This window comes from Anolis sagrei, chromosome 3, assembly GCF_037176765.1.
Source record: "Anolis sagrei isolate rAnoSag1 chromosome 3, rAnoSag1.mat, whole genome shotgun sequence".
NCBI lineage: Eukaryota > Metazoa > Chordata > Lepidosauria > Squamata > Dactyloidae > Anolis > Anolis sagrei.
Window position 1 is genome coordinate 163,524,050 of NC_090023.1, and position 21,253 is coordinate 163,545,302.

Sequence of the window (21,253 nt, forward strand, 5' to 3'; positions counted from 1 at the left end):
TTCCCGCTGGGCAAAGGTTGCACGTCCTGTTTTAAAGACAATTCTTTACAGGCCCAGCGCACGACAGAACAGTTATTGCTAGCCTCCTTTGTAAAACAGCTGAGTTGGATGGATTACAGAGATAGTCTTTATTGCTCTATTTTTTTTTTGTTCTATAATACCCATCGGCCTCCATTCAGCACACCCAATGGTAGAAAATTGTGGAACCTGTACAAAGCATTTCAAGGGCTAGGTTCACCATTCCTGGTTTAGAGACATACATTTTTTCCTCTGTCTTTCTAATGATAATAATAAAATCTGACAGCTTCCCCCATGACTGAGACTATATGTACAATATGTCAATGAATTGGCAAGTTCATGTGACAACAACTGAAGAGGCTCCCTTTCTCCTCAACCAATAAAGCATGTGGAAGATCTGGAAATGATCCAGAGATACACAACAGGAACAACAACAACAACAACAACAACAACAACAACAACAACAACAACTTTATTTCTTACTCACCTTTCCTCATGGCTTGAGGTGGGTTACAAAACTTCTAAAACACAAAATCATTTAAAAACACTCCATAGAATATACATATTAAAACACATTTCCGTATGATACACGATACAAAAGTTAGAGTGAAAGTTTAAAATTCATCATTAAAACTGTCTTGGTAGATCTGCTGGAAGAGATAGGTCTTCACATGTACCTTGGCCACGGTAGTCCATGCTCTGGTCACATCCTGTATAGATTACTGCAACGCTCTCTATGTGGGGCTGCCTTTGAAGACTGCTCGGAAGCTTCAAATGGTCCAACGGGCGGCAGCCAGGTTGCTAACAGGAGCGGTGCTCAGGGAGCATACAACTCCTTTGTTGCGCAAGCTCTACTGGCTGCCAATCTGCTTCCAGGCACAATTCAAAGTGCTGGCTTTAGCCTATAAAGCCCTAAATGGTTTCCGTCCAACTTACCTATTTGAACGTATCTCTCCTTACGAACCACCCAGAATGCTAAGATCTTCTGGGGAGGTCCTGCTCTCGCTCTTGCCTTCCTCACAGATGCATTTGGTGGGGACGAGAGACAGGGCCTTCTCAGCGGTGGCCCCTCGACTGTGGAATGCCCTGCCTAGAGAGATAAGATCGGCCCCCTCCCTCCTGTCCTTACGAAGAATGGTGAAAACCTGGCTTTTTGAACAGGCCTTCCCAAATATGGCATACATATATGATATTACGGACAACTGACAATGCAACCAGACAACAAATTGAGATGGAGATGCTTTGACAATGTTTTTAAATGCCGTGTACGATTTTTATGTTTTATATTGCTGTTAGTATTTTAAAGTATCTATGATTGTTTTAATTTGTTGTAACTGCACCGGCATCGAATTGTTGCCTATTGTTAACCTCTCCGAGTTGCCCTTGGGCTGAGAGGGGTGGTATATAAATGTAGTAAATAATTAATTAATTAATTAATTAATTTTGACAGCTGATCTAGCTGTCGGAGCTCTGCTGGCAAGTTGTTCCACAGTTTTGGGGCGGCTGATTAAAACGGCCCTCTGCGTGGTGGTTGCCAGTCAGGTTCTGACACTGAGGTCTCCCCAGAAGATCTCAGTGTTCAGGGGGGATTGTATGGGAGAAGGCGATACTTCAGGTAATCTGGACCCAAACCGTGTAGGGTTTTAAAGGTCAATATCAACACCTTGTATTTATTTATTTATTTATTTATTTGCTTTATTTCTATACCGCATTTTTCAGCCCTTAACAGGCGACTCAATGCGGTTTACATGATACAATTATCAAACAGTGTCAGTGCAATTAAAACATAACAATGCAACAAACAGGATCAACAGCATCAATCCACAACAGTTAACAATCAACAAGACAAATCAACAAAACAGACATAACATAACGCCTCAGTTGAAATCAGATCCGTTCTCATAATCCTTGTGCCATTCCTATGTTCCATTTACCGTCTTCCTATGATTGGTTGCACTGCTTAACCAAACGCTTGTTCATAAAGCCAGGTCTTAACCATTCTCCGAAACGTCAGCAGCGAAGGTGCCTGTCTGATGTCTGCCAGTAGGGCATTCCATAGCCGAGGGGCCACCACTGAGAAGGCCCTGTCTCTCGTCCCCGCCAAGCGCGCCTGTGACGCAGGCGGGATCGAGAGCAGGGCCTCCCCAGACGATCTTAATGTTCTGGTCGGTTCATAGGTGGAGATGCGTTCAGAGAGGTAAGCAGGGCCAGAACCGTTTAGGGCTTTATAGGCTAAAGCCAGCACCTTGAATTGTGCCCGGTAGCGGATTGGCAGCCAGTGGAGCTGGTTCAGCAAAGGAGTGGTATGCTCCCTGAGTGCCGCTCCCGTTAGCAACCTGGCCGCCGAGCGCTGGACCATCTGAAGCTTCCGGGCAGTCTTCAAGGGCAACCCCACGTAGAGCGCGTTGCAGTAATCAATCCGGGATGTAACCAGAGCGTGGACTACCATGGCCAAGTCAGACTTCCCAAGGTACGGGCGCAACTGGCACACAAGTTTGAGTTGTGCAAATGCTCCCCTGGACACCGCCGAAACTTGGGGTTCCAAGCTTAGCGAAGAGTCCAGGATCACACCCAAGCTGCGAACCTGCGTCCTCAGGGGGAGTGTAACCCCGTCTAACACAGGCTGTAACCCTATACCCTGTTCGGCCTTTTGACTGACCAGGAGTGCCTCTGTCTTATCTGGATTCAGTTTCAATTTGTTCGCCCTCATCCAGACCGTTACAGCGGCCAAGCACCGGTTCAGAACCTGAACAGCCTCCTTAGTAGCAGGTGGAAAGGAGTGACAGAGTTGGACGTCATCTGCGTACAGATAACACCGCACCCCGAAACTCCGGATGATCTCTCCCAACGGCTTCATGTAGATGTTAAATAACATGGGGGACAATTGTACTTTGCCCAGAACTTAATTGGCAGCCAGTGGATTGACTTTAGGATAGGTGTAATATGCTCACTCCTAGATGTTCCTATAACCAGTCTAGCTGCCGTATTTTGAACCAACTGGAGTTTCTGAACTTGGTAAAAAGTGTTGCATACCAGGGCTGAGAAGGGACCTCTGAACCAATCTCACATACCAGAGTTCGGTCTAAGTAAAGCAGTTTATTGAAGAATAAAAATAACTTCCACAAAAGGATAAAAGTACTATAGAGTATTATCCATAATAAGAGTCGTTTAAACATGGAAAATAAGAATCCAAACATCAAGTTCAGGAAATAGGAATGCCCCAAAACCATGACAAGATCCAAAGGTAACAAGAGTCTGTGATTCCAAAATAATCTAGGACAGCAAAACCAAGACACATGAAAATACAGGAACAAAACTTGAGCATTAAATCCAAGGTATGAAAAATTACAGGAATATCAACATGAATGCAAATTCAAGGCACAAGAAACTTGAACACGAGAAAAGAATTGCTGTCTAAACAATTTTTCCCATCTTTCCCTCTCTTTTTTATATTTTTATATTTTAATTTTTATTTCAATTTTTTGCCTTTCATTCCCCTTTAACCCTTTTACTCCCGCTCCCATTAGTAAGGAAACCTCCGTACCCCTTTTACCACAGTTAGTTTCCTTCCCCTTTTTTCTTTTTACTAATCTAATTTTCCTACCCCTTTTTACCAACCCCCTTCTACTCCCCCTTTTTTTCTTCATTCCATTTTCTTCCTTTTCTCCCCCCCTAAATAATCAATAAAAATTATTTAAAAAAATAAATAAACCAAACATTGGTTCCTTTGAAGACACAAGCTTAGTTGCCCTCATTTATACTTAAAAATCCATGCCTTTTCCCTAGAGAAGATTCAGGAGGAAACCTCTTGTCAATTAATCTTTGAGAGTGGCACCTCTCCCCAGATAGATGTTTCTGTTGACAAATCTGACCCCTTCTATCGAAAGAGGCATCCTTCCCTGGATCCCCAATTTAAAAATTCTGACCTTGACTCCTTTGGGAAAGCTAACACAATCCTGTCAGCCTCTTTCTCTGTCTGTACTGGCACATCTAATGAAGTCTTGACCATCCCAGAATCCTCAGCTTCATCATGGCTAACAACACTCTCCTGTCCAAAATCCCCATTTCCAGACCCCTGTGGACAGAAGCGGGCCTAGGTAATTTTCAACGGTAAGCGAACAGTATCCCCCCTCCCCCCCTCCCCCCCACCAATCACTGATATATTGTCGAAGGCTTTCATGGCTGGAATCACTCAGTTCTTGTGGGTTTTTTCGGGCTATATGGCCATGTTCTAGAGGCATTTCTCCTGACATTTCGCCTGCATCTATGGCAAGCATCCTCAGAGGTGAGGTCTGCTGGAAATGGGAAAAAAGGGGTTTATATATTTGTGGAATGACCAGGATGAGACAAAGGGCTTTTGTAAGTTGGGCTAGGTGTGAATCTTTCCATTGACCACTTTGATTAGCATACAATGGGCTGACAGTGCCTGGAGCAAACACTTCTTGAAAGGTGATTAGATGTCCCTGCCTGTTTTTCTCCCTGCTGTTTTGCTGTTGCAATTTTAGAATTTTTTAATACTGGTAGCCAGATTTTGTTCATTTTCATGGTTTCTTCCTTTCTGTTGAAATTGTCCACATGTTTGTGGATTTCAATGGCTTCTCTGTGTAGTCTGACATGGTGGTTGTGAGAGTGGTCGAGCATTTTTGTGTCCAGGTTGGTTCATCAGGTGCTCTGCTATGGCTGATTTCTCTGGTTGGAGTAGTCTGCAGTGCCTTTCATGTTCCTGGATTCTTGTTGGGCGCTGCGTTTGGTGGTCCCTATGTAGACTTGTCCACACAACATACAAACAATCTACAAACCCACCAAGAAAATCCAACGAATGCTACGTTCAGCAAAGGACAAGAGGGATCCTCTCACCTCTGCAGGAGTTTACCGTATACCATGCAGCTGTGGACAAGTCTACATAGGGACCACCAAATGCAGCATTGCCCAAACAAGAATCCAGGAACATGAAAGGCACTGCAGACTACTCCAACCAGAGAAATCAGCCATAACAGAACACCTGATGAACCAACCTGGACACAGCATTTTATTTGAGAACACAAAAATGCTCGACCACTCTCACAACCACCATGTCAGACTACACAGAGAAGCCATTGAAATCCACAAACATGTGGACAATTTCAACAGAAAGGAAGAAACCATGAAAATGAACAAAAACTGGCTACCAGTATTAAAAAATTCTAAAATTGCAACAGCAAAACAGCATGGAGAAAAACAGGCAGGGACATCTAATCACCTTTCAAGAAGAGTTTGCTCCAGGCACAGTCAGCCCATTGTATGCTAATCAAGGTGGTCAGTGGAAAGATTCACACCCAGCCCAACTTACAAAAGCCCTTTGTCTCACCCTGGTCATTCCACAGATATATAAACCCCTTTTTTCCCATTTCCAGCAGACCTCACCTCTGAGGATGCTTGCCATAGATGCAGGCGAAACGTCAAGAGAAATGCCTCTAGAACATGGCCATATAGCCCGAAAAAACCCACAAGAACTGAATCACTGATATATTTTTTTCTGTTCCTCATGGGAGTCCTGTGTGCCATATTTGGTTCAAGTCCATCATTGGTGGAGTTCAGAATGCTCTTTGATTGTAGGTGAACTATACATCCCAGTAACTACAACTCGCATATGTCAAGGTCTATTTTCCTCCAAGAACTCCTCAAGAGCGCCCCTGGGCAAAATCAGCTATACTGCAAATGCTTACTTTGCGTAATGGGTTGAGCCGCTCCTGCCTGTGGATCTGCAGGATCTTGGTCACTATTCACTCAAAGCTCAGGCAATGGGGCAAATGCAGGCTGAACCACTACAGAAAGGTAGAATCATAGAATCATAGAATCAAAGAGTTGGAAGAGACCTCATGGGCCATCCAGTCCAACCCCCTGCCAAGAAGCAGGAATATTGCATTCAAATCACCCCTGACAGATGGCCATCCAGCCTCTGTTTAAAAGCTTCCAAAGAAGGAGCCTCCACCACACTCCGGGGCAGAGAGTTCCACTGCTGAACGGCTCTCACAGTCAGGAAGTTCTTCCTCATGTTCAGATGGAATCTCCTCTCTTGTAGTTTGAAGCCGTTGTTCCGCGTCCTAGTCTCCAGGGAAGCAGAAAACAAGCTTGACTTCCCTGGACCTAGACACTATGCTCCTCTTGATGCAGGCCAAAATCCCATTGGCTTTTTTTGCCGCCACATCACATTGTTGGCTCATGTTTAACTTGTTGTCCACGAAGACTCCAAGATCTTTTTCACACGTACTGCTCTCAAGCCAGGCATTGTCCCCCATTCTGTATCTTTGCATTTCTTTTTTTTCCTGCCAAAGTGGAGTATCTTGTATTTGTCACTGTTGAACTTCATTTTGTTAGCTTTGGCCCAATTTGGTGTCATCTGCAAACTTGATGATCCTGCCTTCTAACCCTTCATCTAAGTCATTAATAAAGATGTTGAACAGGACCGGGCCCAGGAGGGAACTCTGCGGCACTCCGCTCGTCACTTCTTTTCAAGATGAAGAGGAAGCATTAGTGAGCACCCTCTGGGTTCGTCCATTTAACCAATTACAGATCCACCTCACCGTAGTTTTGCCTAGCCCACATTGGACCAGTTTCCTTGCCAGAAGGTCATGGGGGACCTTGTCGAAGGTACATTGGTAGCCCAATGTAAAGCGCATTTTAGAGGTCCAGCCCTAAGGTTACCAGTGCATGCACTACCATCTTAAGGTCCTCCAAATCTAGGAAGGGGTGCAACTGGCAAGTCAGCCAAAGCTGATAGTAAGCACTCCTGATTGTCGCATCTACCTGGGCTGACATTTGGAGGGATAGATCCACAAGCACTCCCAAGCTGTGAACACAGTCTTTCAGGGGGAGTGTAACCCCATCCAGAACTGGCTGACACACCTCCATCCCCATATTAAGATCCTTGGTGGCAAGCACCTGTTTTGTCTTGATTCAGTTTCAATTTGTTTTTCCTCATCTAGCTCATTACCTCCTCCAGGCATCCATTCAGAGAAGACATGCTATCTAGGGTGGGTAACAACAGAAAAATTTGTTTCTAAACGCGTTTCGTTTTCAGGGGGTTTTTACGTTTCGTTTTTTAAAAGAATTCCGAAATTTTTCTTTAAAAAAGTTCGAAATATACGAAATTTTGTAAAATTACAAATCAATTACGAAACAATTACGAATCGATTCGTTAATGGTGGACGCGATTGCGCAATACGCTAAAAAACCCTCCAAATGGGACGGGGGGACTTCTGAGGCTTCCCTCTCCCTCTGTTGTTGACTGTTGGTGTGATAATTTATTTTTTATCACTGATAAAACAAACAACAACCCTAAAACTTGCACCAGACATACAGAAATAATTACGAATCACTAGGTTCTTGTGGGTTTTTTTCGGGCTATAGAGCCATGTTCTAGAGGCATTTCTCCTGACGTTTCGCCTGCATCTATGGCAAGCATCCTCAGAGGTAGTGAGGTCTGTTGGAATTAGGACAATGGGTTTATATATCTGTGGAATGGCTGGGGTGGGGCAAGGAGCTCTTCCCTGCTGGAGCTAGGTGTGAATGTTTAGCTGATCACCTTCATTAGCATTTGAAGGCCCGCCTGAGCCTGGGAAAATCTGTTCTTGGGAGGTGTTAATCTGTGCCTGGTTTTTTCCTCTCTGTTGTTTAGCTGTTATAATTTTAGAGTTTTTTTAATACTGGTAGCCAGATTTTGTTCATTTTCATGGTCTCTTCCTTTCTGTTGAAATTGTCCACATGCTTGTGGATTTCAGTGGCTTCTCTGTGAAGTCTGACATGGTGGTTGTTGGTGTGGTCCAGCATTTCTGTGTTCTCAAATAAAATGCTGTGTCCAGGCTGATTAACACCTCCCAGGAACAGATTGTCCCAGGCTCAGGCGGGCCTTCAAATGCTAATGAAGGTGATCAGCTAAACATTCACACCTAGCTCCAGCAGGGAAGAGCTCCTTGCCCCACCCCAGCCATTCCAAAGATATATAAACCCATTGTCCTAATTCCAACAGACCTCACACCTCTGAGGATGCTTGCCATAGATGCAGGCGAAACGTCAGGAGAAATGCCTCTAGAACATGGCTCTATAGCCCGAAAAAAACCACAAGAACCTAGTGATTCCAGCCATGAAAGCCTTCGAGAATACAATTACGAATCAATTACGAAATAAATTGGAAAAATTTGTTTCGATTTTTAATTACCCCTGCATGGCTCAATATCGGATCGTAAGCTAATTTAAATACGAATTAATAACGAATTACGAAATTAACGAACGAAATCGCCCAACCCTAATGCTATCCTTAGCTGAAGCTGTTTTTAAAGGCATGGAGAAATATATTTGGGAGTCATCAGCATACTGATAACACCCTGCCCCATGCCTATGGATGATCTCGCCCAGCGGCTTCATATAAATATTTAAAAGCACTGAGGATGGAATGGCTCCTTGTGCTATGGCACCACATAACAGCTCCTTTTTTTGAGAAGCAGCTATCCCCAAGCACCAACATCTGCAACCTGCCTGAGATGTATGACCAGAACCACTGTAGCAAAGTGCCTCCATTTCCCAGCCCCTCCAGGCAGTCCAGAAGGATACTATGGTTGATGATATTGAAGACTGCTGAGAGGTCTAGAAGTCTATATTGTCTGCAATGTGGCTAGTGCTAACTACATTAAGACTTGTAAATTAGAAATAAGGTCTATATATTGTCGAAGGCTTTCATGGCCGGAATCCATGGGTTGTTGTAGGTTTTTCCGGGCTATATGGCCATGTTCTGGAGGCAATTTTTCTCCTGACATTTCGCCTGCATCTGTGGCAAGCATCCTCGGAGGTAATGAGGTCTGGTGGAACTAGGAAAAATGGGTTTATATGGGTTTTATAGATATATAAACCCATTTTTCCTAGTTCCAACAGACCTCATTACCTCTGAGGATGCTTGCCACAGATGCAGGCGAAACGTCAGGAGAAAAATTGCCTCCAGAACATGGCCATATAGCCCGGAAAAACCTACAACCACCCAAGGTCTATATAATTATTATTTTTTTACGAAAGGTTAATGGGACTGAATATAGATGTTGCAAAAAAATACACAGTAGAGATTAAAAAATTACATAATAATAGAACTAACTAATGAAATTAAAACGCAGAACGTTTAACACATAATCAAAATTACATTCAGGAAACTAACTCTTTAATCATGACCTAAACACAGTTACTAATCACAACTATCGTAGATTTGTTGAATCAATAATATTTACAGCAACGTTGAGTTGCCATTCAGCAATTGATTTGGTGAACCACTCTTACCTGGAAATAGTAATTTGATTTGGAAATGGCTCTAATACAATCTGACCTGGAGATCTGTACTGGAAAAGAAGACGTAAATTGATAAAAAAAAAAAAGGCAAGACAAACTCTTGCCAGGTCCAAAAGTAAGCAAAAACATAAAAGAGGGTGCCCCTTAATGAGGTCAGACACGGCTTCTTTTCCAGTACAGATATCCAGAACTGGGCTTCTTTTGCTTTCTTCTCCCCCTACTGTGCATTCTCCCAACCATCTGATAGTAAGCTGACTTTGTAAGCATCATATTTTTTTTTCTTGCTTTAATTTCCGAATAAACATTTGGAACATCACATTTTTTGATTTGATCATTTCTCTCCTTACAAGCCATAATCATTTTATGATTATGGATCACTTCATCAGCCAATCTCCTAAATTCCGCATAACAATCATCCAAGGAGGTAAATTTTTTGAGGGGGGGCTGGCCATGGGCATCTCTGACGTCGGTGTCTTTCTGCCTCTTACGCGGTTTAGATGGTTTCTGAGTTTCTGGTCTGCTATGTTTCAAGCCTTTTCCTAAAAGTAATGAATAAAATATCAATACATGAATAATAGGGCTGGGTAACAACGGAAAAAAATGTTTCTAAACTCGTTTCGTTTTCAGGGGGGTTTTGCGTTTCGTTTTTTTAAAAGAATTCCGAATTTTTACTTTTAAAAAGTTCGAAATATACGAAATTTCGTAAAATTACTAATCAATTACGAATTAATTACGAAACATAGAATCATAGAATCAAAGAGTAAATTGCATTGTTTTTAGTGTTGTTACTGATTTGGGAGAAATAAAGTGGGAAATAAATGATGATGATGTCATTAGAATCACATTGAAAAACATATCTAAAGTGGAGGTGTTGATCATAGAATCATAGAATCAAAGAGTTGGAAGAGACCTCATGGGCCATCCAGTCCAACCCCCTGCCAAGAAGCAGGAATATTGCATTCAAATCACCCCTGACAGATGGCCATCCAGCCTCTGTTTAAAAGCTTCCAAAGAAGGAGCCTCCACCACACTCCGGGGCAGAGAGTTCCACTGCTGAACGGCTCTCACAGTCAAGAAGTTCTTCCTCGTGTTCAGATGGAATCTCCTCTCTTGTAGTTTGAAGCCATTGTTCCGCGTCCTAGTCTCCAGGGAAGCAGAAAACAAGCTTGACTTCCCTGGACCTAGACACTATGCTCCTCTTGATGCAGGCCAAAATCCCATTGGCTTTTTTTGCCGCCACATCACATTGTTGGCTCATGTTTAACTTGTTGTCCACAAGGACTCCAAGATCTTTTTCACACGTACTGCTCTCAAGCCAGCCATCCCCCATTCTGTATCTTAATTACGAATCGATTCGTTAATGGCGGACGCGATTGCGCAATATGCTAAAAAACCCTCCAAATGGGACAGGGGGAACTTCTGAAGCTTCCCTCTCCCTCTGTTGTTGACTGTTGGTGTGATAATTTATTTTTTATCACTGATAAAACAAACAACAACCCTAAAACTTGCACCAGAAATACGGAAATAATTACGAATCAATTACGAAATAAATTGGAAAAATTCGTTTCGATTTTTAATTACCCCTGCATGGCTCAATATCGGATCGTAAGCTAATTTAAATACGAATTAATAACGAATTACAAAATTAACGAACGAAACCGCCCAACCCTAATGAATAACTAATTCTCATATGTGCAGCAAGACATTCTGTAGGTGAGACAAACATACCATTATCTTGATTTTTTGAAGTTGATGGATTGGATGTGCCATGGTTATTGGATTGCTTATCTAGAAAATACAAATGCAACCACATGATTAGCTTTTCCTAAATACTTCCTTATGAATGGTTATCTTATTTATTTTAGTGGGATGTTCTATTGTTTTCTGTAAGTTTATTATTTCATGTGGTTGAGACTGTTTATTGCTTTGATTAAATTTTATTTAGTATTTTATGTTGTTTTTTGATACACATTTGTCACTTTATAATCCGGGGGGGGGGGGGGGGGCAGCAATACCTGTATTTATAGAATCATCGGTAGAGGTCTTTGGGGCAGGAGCAGCAGCGGCGGCAGCAGCAGCATCCACGAAATCGACAGAAAACACTTCTTCTTCTGAAAAAACAGGCAAGTATTTCAGAAAAACACACAGACACACTCATTGTGCAATCATTTTATTATTATCATTATTATATATATTCTTTTAGGGTATAAGGACAAACCTATCAGTTGTGGATCCGGATCCCCCGCAGCTAAAATTTCATCATCTTCTAAAACATGCTGTAGTGTGTTATTTGGATCAACATATGGTGGGGGCTGAATATTCGCCGTGGCGTATACGTGGCCGTTGTATTGACTCATTTCTGAAGGAATGGATGTGTTATATCTAGGATGGGCGAGATGGGGAAGGAGATTCTGGTTAAAACAGGTTGCACATGGATAAAGGTTAGAATGAGAAAGGAAATGATTATGGATGAAATTAGAGAATTAAAATTGACATGGTTCCATTATATACACTTAGAACGACGGTATAAAATTATGAAAAATAACAAAAACGGATGTAAGCTTAAGCAATTTGAACTTATTTATTTATCGTGTCATCAGCAACCATTGAATTACAATTCTGACAGAGCAAAACAAACACACAGATTAAAAAGAAAAAGGAAAAAAAACACAGATTTTGCAAATTTGGTATTTGGTTAAATGTCTTTTGACCAGTATCTGGCCACTTGGAGTGCCTCTGGGGTTGCCGCAAGAAGGTCCTCCATTGTGCATGTGGCAGGGCTTAGGGTGCATTGCAGCAGGTGGTCAGTGGTTTGCTCTTCTCCGCACTCGCATGCCGAGGATTCCACCCTGTAGCCCCATTTCTTAAGATTGGCTCTGCATCTCGTGGTGCCAGAGCGCAGTCTGTTCAGCGCCTTCCAAGTGCTGGGTTTGAGACTGCCACTTTTGGACTCTCGCTTGCTGGGGTGTTCCAGCGAGTGTCTCTGTAGATCTAAGAAAACTATGTCTTGATTTAAGTCGTTGACGTGCTGGCTGATACCCAAACAGGGGATGAGCTGGAGATGTCTCTGCCTTGGTCCTTTCACTATTGGCTGCTACTTTCTGGCGGATGTCAGGTGGTGCAATACCAGCTAAGCAGTGTAATTTCTCCAGTGGTGTGGGGCGCAGACACTCTGTGATAATGCGGCATCTCTCATTAAGAGCCACATCTACTGTTTTAGTATGGTGAGATGTGTTCCACACTGGGCATGCATACTCAGCAGCAGAGTAGCACAGCGCAAGGGCAGATGTCTTCACTGTGTCTGGTTGTGATCCCCAGGTTGTGCCAGTCAGCTTTCGTATGATGTTGTTTCTAGCACCCACTTTTTGTTTGATGTTCAGGCAGTGCTTCTTGTAGGTCAGAGCACGGTCCAAAGTGACTCCCAGTGCCTTTCAAACACAGCACCCAAACACGAATCAAGGAACATGAAAGGTACTGCAGACTACTTCAACCAGAGAAGTCAGCCATAGCAGAGCACCTGATGAACCAGCCTGGACACAGCATATTATTTGAGAACACAGAAATGCTGGACCACACCAACAACCACCATGTCAGACTACACAGAGAAGCCATTGAAATCCACAAGCATGTGGACAATTTCAACAGAAAGGAAGAGACCATGAAAATGAACAAAATCTGGCTACCAGTATTAAAAAAACTCTAAAATTACAACAGCAAAACAGCAGAGAGGAGACAACCAGGCACATCTTAACACCTCTCAACAGGGGATTTTCCCAGGCTCAGCCAGGCCTTCAAATGCTAATGAAGGTGATCAGTTGAAACATTCACACCTAGCTCCAGCAGGGAAGAGCTCCTTGCCCCACCCCAGCCATTCCACAGATATATAAACCCCTTTTCCTAGTTCCAACAGACCTCACTACCTCTGAGGATGCTTGCCATAGATGCAGGCGAAACGTCAGGAGAAATGCCTGTAGAACATGGCCCTATAGCCCGAAAAAACCCACAAGAACCTAGTGATTCCAGCCATGAAAGCCTTCGACAATACAGATAATTAGCCGTTAGTATACAAACTTTTTCCATGTGTATTTGCTAATCCCCTGATCAAATACACTTAGTGTTATTTCATGGCCTTTTCCCGGCTTTTTTGTTAAGTGGTAACTAGTAAAAGTGGAACACATGTTTAATGGAATAGTGATACAGTTATTAAATTATTTAAATTTATTTATAACTCATACCTATACAATGTAAGTAGAATACACAGAATTACCTTATAACTTCTTAAATAATGTAATTGTTAAATAGAATCGGTTTCAGCCCCCTTTTTTAAAAGATAAAGCAGGACAGCCTAGAGCAGTGGTTCTCAACCTGGGGGTCGCGACTCCCTGAGGGGTCGCCTAGTAAATTTTGAGGGGTCGCAGGACTGCCTCGTTTGCCCCCCCCCTTTGTGTCCCTGGAATGGCTGCCGGGCAACCTCTGGCAGCCAAAGAGCCAGCAAACACCCATGCCTGAAAGAGAAGGACGTCCCTTAGTCCGCACATGGGGCTTGGGGGAGGGAGTGTGATGTGTCTTCTGGCCTTCCAGCAAGTCCCCCCCCCCCAGTGGCCCCTTGGGGGATGGCTTGCCTGCCATTCCTCGTGCGAAGTGGATGCGGAGACCAGGTGAGGAGGGGACTGGGGGAGCCTTTGTCAACCCCACCAAACAGGGTTCCCTTCTTTTAGTGAAAAGAAGGGAACCCTGTTTTGGTGGGGTTGAAAAAGGCTCCCCAAGGTGGGCGGGTGCTGCTCCACCGCTCACCAGGCCTCGCCTTCCCTTGCCTGGGTGCCTGCGGGAAGAGAGCCTTGCAGCCCTTAGCCTTAGCTTTGAGATGGTTGAACAGAAGCTCTCCGAAGCTCTAGGTGCTCTAACTGCCTATTACAGGGAAAACCAGCTGATCCCCAACCCATCTAAAACACAGACATGTGCCTTTCATCTCAAGAACAGACAAGCATCCCGAGCTCTGAAGATCACCTGGGAAGGAATCCCATTGGAGCATTGCAGCGCACTCAAATACCTGGGAGTCACTCTGGACCGTGTTCTTACCTACAAGAAGCACTGCCTGAACATCAAGCAAAAAGTGGGTGCTGGAAACAATATCATACGAAAGCTGACTGGCACAACCTGGGGATCACAACCAGATACAGTGAAGACATCTGCCCTTGTGCTGTGCTACTCTGCTGCTGAGTATGCATGCCCAGTGTGGAACACATCTCACCACACTAAAACAGTGGATGTGGCTCTTAATGAGACATGCCGCATTATCACAGGGTGTCTGCGCCCTACACCACTGGAAAAATTATACTTCCTAGCCGGTATTGCACCACCTGACATCCGCCGGGAAGTAGCAGCCAATAGTGAAAGGACCAAGGCAGAGACATCTCCAGCTCATCCCCTGTTTGGGTATCAGCCAGCACGCCAACGACTTAAATCTAGAAATAGTTTTCTAAGATCTACAGAGACACTCGCTGGAACACCTCAGCAAGCGAGAGTCCAAAAGTGGCAGGCTCAAACCCAGAACCTCAACCAATGGCTGATACCAAATGAGAGACTCCCCCTGGGCACACAGAGGACTGGGCGACCTGGAAGGCGCTGAACAGACTGTGCTCTGGCACCACGAGATGCAGAGCCAACCTTCAGAAATGGGGCTACAAAGTGGAATCCTCGACATGCGAGTGTGGAGAAAAGCAAACCACTGACCACCTGCTGCAATGCAACCTGAGCCCTGCTACATGCACAATGGAGGACCTTCTTGCAGCAACACCAGAAGCACTCCAAGTGGCCAGCTACTGGTCAAAGGACATTTAATCAACTACCAAACTCACACATTTTGTAACTTGCTTGTTTTCTTTGTTTCTGTTAGAAATGTAATATAATTTCACTGGTTGTTCTGACACGACAAATAAAGCCCTTAGCCTTGCAGGGCCCCTTTGCAGGAAAGGGGCGCTTTTCAAGGTGGGCCCTGTTCAACTGCAGGGTGCTTTCCCATCCCCCGCCAGGCAAAGGATAGGCCACTCACTAGGCCTCGCCTTCCCTTGCCTGGCCGCTAGTAGGAAAGAAGCCTTGCAGCCCTCAGACAACCAAGGCTGCAGTGCCCACCCGCCAAACAGGCGGGAAGGCGTCCCGTGGCAACGATAGACAGAACAGGGGGCTGGAAAGCACCTCCTGCCTGCTTCGTGCCAAGCCCACCACAGCCGAGAGCTGCATGGCTCCCTTCCCGCTGGTGCCCCGGCAAGGGAAGGCGAGGCCTGGTGAGCGGTGCCTGCACGGAGCAGTCGTCCACCCACCTTGCAGGAGTGAAAAGAAGGAGAAGGGGTCCCTGTTTGGTGGGGCTGACAAAGGCTCCCCAGTCCCCTCCTCACCCGCTTCTGCTGGAAAGTGGGTGGGAGAGGGACTTGAGGAGCCCACCCACTGTCCTCCTCTCCTTTCTTCTCATCTGAAACAGTGGCAGTGGCTCCCAAAGTGACCCATTTAAAGTGGAATCCAGTGTCAAACAGGGATGTGTTATTGCCCCAACTCTATTCTCCATCTTCATCGCTATGATACTTCACCTTGTTGATGGGAAGCTTCGCACCAGAGTGGAAATAATCTATCGGACAGATGGCAAGCTATTCAACCTCAGCAGACTGAAAGCCAAAACCAAGGTTACAACAACATCTGTTATAGAACTCCAGTATGCTGATGACAATGTCGTCTGTGCGCATTCAGAAGAAGATCTACAAGCCACTCTAAACACCTTCGCAGAAGCATATGAGAAGCTTGGCCTGTCACTGAACATTGAGAAAACCAAGGTGCTGTTCCAGCAGTCGCCAGCCAATCCCTCTCCAATGCCAGTAATACAGCTTAATGGTGTAACATTAGAAAATGTGGACCATTTCTGCTACCTTGGCAGCCACCTCTCCACCAAAGTCAACATCGACGCCGAAATACAACACCGCCTGAGCTCTGCAAGTGCAGCATTTTCCAGAATGAAGCAGAGAGTTTTTGAGGACCGGGACATCCGTAGGGATATCAAGGTGCTTGTCTATAAAGCTATTGTCCTCCCAACCCTGATTTGCTTGGCTGCCCCCGGCAGCTCACACTCACACACACACACACACTCTCGCCTCTCCCCCCCCCCCCCCCCCATTAACAGCCAGACTGGGAGGCAGCTTCACGCGAGAGGACGGTGCTTCCGAGTGAAGGACCTTGCTTCCCTCTTCATTCCTTTCCTTCTTCCTCCCTTTCCTTCCTTCCCCTTCTTTTCCTTCCCTTCCTTCCTTCCATCCTTCCTTCCTCCCTTCTCCCTTTCCTTGCCTCCCTCCTTTCCTTCCCTTCTTCCTTTCTTTCCTTCCTTCCCTTCCTTCCTGTCCCTCCTTCTTCCTTTCCTTCTTTCCCTCCTCCCTCCCTTCATTTCCTTCTTTCTCCCTTTCCTTCCCTCCCTCCTCCCTTGTCAGACTTTGGCTGACAATGTAAGATTTCCTCTTCCACACACTCACCTCCACATGCCCACACTTCCCTATTTCTCACAATCAATATGATTCAAAAAAGATTCCTTGCAACAACCTTTTCTGAGGTAACTATCTACCGAACATTACTCAACACCGAGGAGCAGACATTTTGGAAGCCAGAGGACAATATTTCCTCCCACAGCCTAACACCAAATGGGCTACAAAGAAAAGCAATAAAAGCATCACTGCTTTGAACGGCATAATAATAATAATAATAATAATAAGTAGCAGCAGCAGCAGCAGCATCAGTAGTGAGAGCAGCCAATAGTTGCAAGTTTTAGACCTCTCCTTTCTCTCCTTCTTTTCCTACTTTCCCTCCTTCCTTCCCTCCCTTCCTTTTTCCATCCTTCCTGTCCCTCCTTCCTTTCCATCTTTTCCTCTCTTCCTCCCTTTCCTTCCTCCCTCCCTTCTATCATCATCATCATTATCATCAAGCAGAGGCAGAGTGGCCATCTGTCAGGTGTACTTTGATTGTGTCTTTCCCTTATGGCAGAAGGAGGTTAGACTGAATGGCCCATGGAAGTCTCTTCCCACTTTAGGATTCTATTATTACTATTATCATCATTAAGCAGAAGTAGACTAGCCATCTGTCAAGAGTGCTTTGATTGTGCATTCCCTTACACAAGAATGAGGTTGGATTGGATAGCCTTTGGATGTCTCTCCCACCTTACGATTCTTTTGTTGTTGTTGTTAAACAGAGGCTGAGTGGCCATTTGTTGGGAGGGCTTTAATTGTGTTCCTTTATGACAGAAGGGAGTTGGACTGGATGGCTTTTGGGGGTCCCTTCCAACTCTAGGATCCTATTATTATTATTATTATTATTATCAGCAGCAGCAGCATTATTATTATTATCATCATCATTAAGCAGAAGCAGACTGGCCATCTGTCAAGAGTGCTTTGATTGTGCATTTCCTTATGCAAGAATGAGATTGGATTGGATAGCCTTTGGATGTCTCTCCCATCTTACGATTCTATTGTTGTTGTTAAGCAGAGGCTGAGTGGCCATTTGTTGGGAGGGCTTTAATTGTGTTCCTTTATGACAGAAGGGAGTTGGACTGGATGGCTTTTGGGGGTCCCTTCCAACTCTAGGATTCTATTATTATTATTATTATCAGCAGCAGCAGCATTATTATCATCATCATCATCATTAAAGCAGAAGCAGACTGGCCATCTGTCAAGAGTGCTTTGATTGTGCATTTCCTTATGCAAGAATGAGGTTGGATTGGATAGCCTTTGGATGTCTCTCCCACCTTACGATTCTATTGTTGTTGTTAAGCAGAGGCTGAGTGGCCATTTGTTGGGAGGGCTTTAATTGTGTTCCTTTATGACAGAAGGGGGTTGGACTGGATGGCTTTTGGGGGTCCCTTCCAACTCTAGGATCCTATTATCATCATCATCATTAAGCAGAAGCAGATTGGTAATCTGTCAAGAGTGCTTTGATTGTGCATTTCCTTATGCAAGAATGAGGTTGGATTGGATAGCCTTTGGATGTCTCTCCCACCTTACAATTCTTTTGTTGTTGTTGTTAAGCAAAGTCTGAGTGGCCATTTGTTGGGAGGGCTTTAATTGTGTTCCTTTATGACAGAAGGGGCTTGGACTGGATGGCTTTTGGGGGTCCCTTCCAATTCTAGGATCCTATTCTCATCATCATCATTAAGCAGAAGCAGATTGGTAATCTGTCAAGAGTGCTTTGATTGTGCATTTCCCTTATACAAGAGGTTGGATTGGATAGCCTTTGGATGTCTCTCCCACCTTCCGATTCTATTATTGTTCTTTTTGTTGTTGTTAAGCAAAGGCTGAGTGGCCATTTGTTGGGAGGGCTTTAATTGTGTTCCTTTATGGCAGAAGAGGGTTGGACTGGATGGCCAAACTCCTCCAAATAATAGGATCCTATTATTATCATCATCATCATCACCATCATCATTATTATTAAGCAGTCTGAATGGCCAACAGTCAGGTGTGCTTTGATTGTGCTTTTCTTGCATCAAGGTAGGAGGGGGTTGGACTGGATGGCCCTTGCGAGGTCTCTTAACTCTAGGATCCTATTATTATTATTATTAAATCACTATGAATGCTTCCCAACCCCCTCCAGTATTTTCTGTTGGTCATTGAGATTCTTTGTGCCAAATCTGGTCCAGATCTGTCATTCATTTGGGGGGGGGGGGGGATGCCAGTGATCTGTGGAAGACAGAGCTGTATCGGTTGAAAGTATTGCAAATCCCATCATCCATTGTTCATACTCCCCCAAACATATTGTTTTTGTGACTAATCACTATGCTTTAATTATGTTCAATTTGTAACAATAATACATCCTGCATATCAGATATTTAGGCCTGGGTAACAACGCAAAAATTTGTTTCTAAAATCGATTTGTAATTGGGGTTTTTTTTTGTTTCGATATTTAAAATAATTACAAAACTTTCCCAAAAAAAGTTTCGGTATTTACGAAATTTCGTAAATATTTACAAAACATTTTGTAAAGATGGCGCCCTTTTTTTTCAATATTTTTTAAATATTTTTAAAATTTAATTATTAATTTAGTAGAATAGGGATTAATTATTATTAAGGAGGGAAGGCAGGCACTCACTCTGGCGGCCCCTCTCGCTCGCCGCTCGCTCGCTCACCCCTCTCGCTCGCCGCTCGCCATTATTATTAATAGGCAATGCTAAGCAAGCTGGCCAATTGCAACATTCAGGCAGGAAGCAGCCAGACCATGAAGCTGCAAGGCCATTCGATGCTCATCAAGCTGGCCAGCTGCAACATTCACGCTTGCCTCCAGCAGACAAGAGTTCTTCCTCCCACCCTGAACATTATTCCACAGATATATCAACCCCACTTGCCTAGTTTCCAACAGACCTCACAACCTCTGAGGATGCCTGCCATAGATGTGGGTGAAATGTCAGGAGAGAGTGCTTCCGCCCCTCTCGCTCGCCGCTCGCTCGCCCCTCTCGCTCACCGCTTGCTATTATTATTAATAGGCAATGCTAAGCAAGCTGGCCTATTGCAACATTCAGGCAGGAAGCAGCCAGACCATGAAGCTGCAAGGCCATTCGATGCTCATCAAGCTGGCCAGCTGCAACATTCACGCTTGCCTCCAGCAGACAAGAGTTCTTCCTCCCACCCTGAACATTATTCCACAGATATATCAACCCCACTTGCCTAGTTTCCAACAGACCTCACAACCTCTGAGGATGCCTGCCATAGATGTGGGTGAAATGTCAGGAGAGAGTGCTTCCGCCCCTCTTGCTCGCCGCTCGCTCGCCCCTCTCGCTCGCCCCTCTCAGCAAGCATCGGCAGGCGGCCATCTTACGTATTTCCGAAATGGACGGAAATACAAAATTTTTTGGCGCCTGCCGTTTCGATATTTAAAAACACTTCCAGGTTAAAAAAAATGTTTTGTAATCGTTTCGTAATTCAAAAATTAACGAATTTTTTAACGAATTACGAATTAACGAAACGAATTGACCAGCCCTAATATTTACCTTATGAGTCATAACAGTAGCAAAAATTTCAATTATGAAGTAGCAACAAAAAATAATTTTATGGTTGGGGGTCACCACAACGTGAGAAACTGTATTAAGGGGTCGCGGCATTAAAAAGGTTGAGAACCACTGACCTAGAGGCTTTTTAAAAATTCAATAAACTAAAACTAGCAACTTTACACTATTTTCTCTAATAATTAAAATCTTAATACACACACGCACATTCATTCATTCATTCATACAGAGAGGTAGAGAGAGAGAGAGAGAGAGAGAGAAGGGGGGGGGGACTTACCAATTCAGCCAGAAATGCAGCATGACAAAGGAACGAACCTACATTTCAGGGTTTTTTTATGCATGAGTAGAGGAGATGGGTGGGCACATCCTTTGGGCTGACTCTCCCCAATTTTGAAACTGAGAATGCTCATTGGCTGGGGCCCTAAACACAGCCCTTTTGTGGTGTGCTAATATTTCAGTTAGATGCAACATGTGTTTACTAGAAAACATCACGATATGTGGCATTTCCTATCAGACATAGCCTTGTGTATTTGCTGTGCATTAGTAGTAAAAGGAATGAGACATCCTGTTTTTGCAGAAAGAAGGACTGTTTTCAGATGGGCATTGTTTTCATATGTGCTTTTCTTAGCAAACATCACGACATGTGGCATTTCCTATCAGACATAGCCTCGTGCATATGGTGTGCATTAGTAGTAAAAGGAAACTTGACACCCTGTTTGAAGAAAGATAGGCCTTCTTTCTGCAAAGAAAGGGGTTCTTTCCTGGGTTTTGCCTGGGGGCCTGCTTCTCTGGAAAACAGCACAACATGGATTCTATCTTAGAAAGCAGAAAATAGAATCAAAGAATCAAAGAGTTGGAAGAGACCTCATGGGCCATCCAGTCCAACCCCCTGCCAAGAAGCAGGAA

The 21,253-nt window shown here is 44.2% G+C and overlaps 1 long non-coding RNA gene across 1 annotated transcript; it reads right to left on the reverse strand.

The window, feature by feature from the left end:
* Window positions 1-11,044: 11,044 nt before the first annotated feature.
* Window positions 11,045-20,701, reverse strand: LOC132771228 (uncharacterized). The gene is made up of 4 exons (XR_010909582.1): window positions 20,625-20,701; window positions 11,546-11,709; window positions 11,343-11,438; window positions 11,045-11,115 (listed from the first exon to the last, which is right to left on the reverse strand). It is a non-coding gene; the product is annotated as an uncharacterized lncRNA (long non-coding RNA).
* Window positions 20,702-21,253: the final 552 nt, after the last annotated feature.